Source organism: Triticum dicoccoides, chromosome 6A, assembly GCF_002162155.2.
Source record: "Triticum dicoccoides isolate Atlit2015 ecotype Zavitan chromosome 6A, WEW_v2.0, whole genome shotgun sequence".
NCBI classification, from domain to species: Eukaryota; Viridiplantae; Streptophyta; class Magnoliopsida; order Poales; family Poaceae; genus Triticum; species Triticum dicoccoides.
The window spans coordinates 432897370-432900881 of NC_041390.1; positions in this window are offsets into that span (position 1 = coordinate 432897370).

The following is a 3512-nucleotide window of genomic DNA, read 5'->3' on the forward strand; positions in this document are numbered from 1 at the left end:
GGAGGGAGGGGGCGGCGGGAGGGACGTGGGAGGGTTTGTGGGAAATGGCGCCAAATGGGGCGTGGGTGGGGGGGTTGCTTTCTCCCACCGATAGGCGGGCCAGGGGAGGTCAAGCGCGCGCGTCCCTCCTATCCGTTTCACCCCAAAATCAACGCAAACTTGGGCCGGGGATGGGTCGAAAGCGGACAGAAAACGGACAAAAGTCCATTTGCACCCGCGCGCTGTGTAACGCCCTCGATGCGGCTATATCTCCCACGTGTCGAGGCACGACTTAGAGGCATAACCGCATTGAAAGCCATGTCGCAAGTCAGGCAATCATTACAACATCCCATGTAATACATAATAAAAGGGGAAGATATCATAGTTGGCTTACACTCGCCACGTCACATCAAAGTACATAAACAACATCCATCAAACAAACACTCATGGCCCGACTACGGCGCCAAAATAGAAAAGAACCCAACATGCGACAAGGCCCTGGATCAAACCCCAACTAGGCACCACTACTGATCATCGGGAAAGGAAACATAATAACGCTGAGAGTCCTCGTCGAACTCCCACTTGAGCTCGTACTCGTCACCTGGAGCGGAATCACCTGGACCTGCATCTGGAATTATAGTATCTGTGAGCCACAGGGACTCAGCAATCTCGCACCCTCGCGATCAAGACTATTTAAGCTTATAGGAATGGATAAGGCAAATATATGTGGAGCTACAGCAAGCGACTAGCATATATGGTGGCTATCTAATTCGCAAAAGAGAGCGAGAAGAGGGGGCAAGGCGCGAGCGAGAAACTAGAGGAACAACCTGCGCAAGCATTACTCCAACACCGTGTCCACTTCCCGGACTCCGCCGAGAAGAGGCCATCACGGCAACACACTCAGTTGATTCATTTTAATTAATTAAGGTTTAAGTTATCTACAACCGGACATTAACAAATTCCCATCTGCCCATAACCGCGGGCACGGCTTTCGAAAGTTCAATCCCTGCAGGGGAGTCCCAACTTAGCCCATGACAAGCTCTCACGGTCAACGAAGGAAAAGACCTCCTCCCAAGACGTTCCGATCAGAGTCGGTATCTCGGTAACTCAAGACACTTCGACAGGTTAAAACAAGACCAGCAACACCGCCCGAATGTGCCGACAAATCCCGATAGGAGCTGCACATATCTCTTTCTCAGGGCACACTCAGATTGTCCTAGGTACGGGTAGGCCAGCCCAGAGTTGCCCCTGGTGGCCACCGGTAGCTGACAGGTGGACCAACACTCAGAGGAGCACTGGCCCGGGGGGGTAAAATAAGATGACCCTTGAGTCTGCAGAACCCAAGGGAAAGAAAAGGGCTAGGTGGAAAATGGTAAAACCAAGGTTGGGCATTGCTGGAAAAGCTTTAATCAAGGCGAAATATCAAGGGGTTCCCATTATAACCCAACCGCGTAAGGAACGCAAAAATTCGGGAACATAACACCGATATGACGGAAACTAAGGCGGCAAGAGTGGAACAAAACACTAGGCGAGAGGCCGAGCCTTCCACCCTTTACCAAGTATATAGATGCATTAAGATAACATAGCAATATAATGATATCCCAACAAGTAAATAAATGTTCCAACAAGGAACGGCTCCAATCTTCACCTGCAACTAGCAACGCTATAAGAGGGGCTGAGCAAAGCGGTAACATAGCCAATCAACGGTTTGCTAGGACAAGGTGGTTAGAGGTTTGACATGGCAATTGGGAGGCTGACAAGCAAAAGGTAGGCATCGTAGCATTGGCAAAGCAAGAGCGAGCAAACTAGCATAGCAAAGATAGTAGTGATTTCGAGGGTATGATCATCTTGCCTGCACAGTTGTCAGAGTTGACTGGATCCTCACAAGAAAACTCAACGGGCTCCTCGATAGCGAACTCGTCTCCCGGCTCTACCCACACAAGACAAACAAGCAACAAGGATACAATCAACCACGTGCAAGACCAAGCAATATGATGAAATGATGATATGCTATGCGGGATGCGATGCGGGATGCAAAATGCAAGATATGACAGGAAATGCATGAACCTGGCCTCAACTTGGAATTCCATGGGTGCCACTCGATAGAGGGGATTAAATCGCTTGAAAACGATATAAAGATCATTGGAATCGGAGTTACGGTTTGGAAATGGCAAGCGTTTTAAGATATGACACCGGTTTGCGATTTACAGCAAGTAGGCATCTAAATGCAACGAAATGAACATGCTACAGCCACCAAACATGAAAACAAAATACATGGCAGTGATGTACACAAGATTCTTAACAAAACACTAGCACTGAGCCATAGGCAAATTCATCCATTAAGAGGTTCAAACAAGCATGGCAAAAACGCAAACGCAAAACAGATTCCAGACTTAGTGAAATTAACACTAGCCTGAAATTTCAGATCACGATGCTCTCTTCGGAGGAGCAAAATAACATGATAAATGACCTGAACATGACAAGTAAGAATATGGAATGGAGCTACTCAACAAGCTTAACAGAAAACCCAAAGTGACCTGGGGCCAAAAGGGTTCACAAAATATATTAACGGGCACACGAACATAGCATAAAACACAATCAGTTTTCAGACTTAGTGAAAACTGAGACATGCTGAAATATAACCCACGAAGGCATGTAAACGAGCTCGATGCACTCACCATGGTGCAAGTCATAGCAAGGCAAGCACATAACCATCAAGAAGGCACAAAATGCTAGCTACACATGGCAAGAACAAAGGCATAGCATGCATGGAACACTAACGGTAGCATCGGCAAAATCGCAAACAAGTTGACGATCTGCTCAGATTAACAACGAAGCAAAAGTTGAGCTCGATTGAGTCAACCTAGAGCACTCCATATATGCAAACAAGGACATGGATGGATAGAGCATAACATGAGTAACAAAAGTCCCTTACTGATCATCCTCAAAAGAGGCACGGATCACTAGGAAACAAGCAGAACATATGGCATCATGAACTAAAATATCCCAGACTTGGTGAAAATCACTGTCCCTGAAATCAGCAATCTCAGGTACCTCTCTTTGCAAGCTTGCACAAGACAACACTCACACCCTAAAAATGCATGGGTGGCACCTCTGGAAAGAAGACAAAATGCTTAACAATTCATCCCAAAGAGGCACAGGCATATCATGCACGGATTAAACATGGCAAAAAATGACAAAAGTGCATGATGAACTAACGGATCTGCAATTTAACTCACGAAGCCTCCTTCTAATAGCATTTTGGGCAACAAGATGACCTCAAATGCAAATGACGCAATGGAATGAATTGATGTACACGTCGAGACGAAGATTTTGATATATCATACGCCCAAAACGGAGTACGGTTGCGGAGATACGAGCAGTCAAACATAGCATAAAAAATTAGGGTTACGGGGGTGAAAAGTCAATCGGGAGGATTTAGATCTCAGATCCACTGTTCAAGCACTGTAGCAGCCGGGTTGGGGCGCGCCTCCCGAGGCGACGCCGGCGAAGGCGGGGACGGCGGCCGGCGG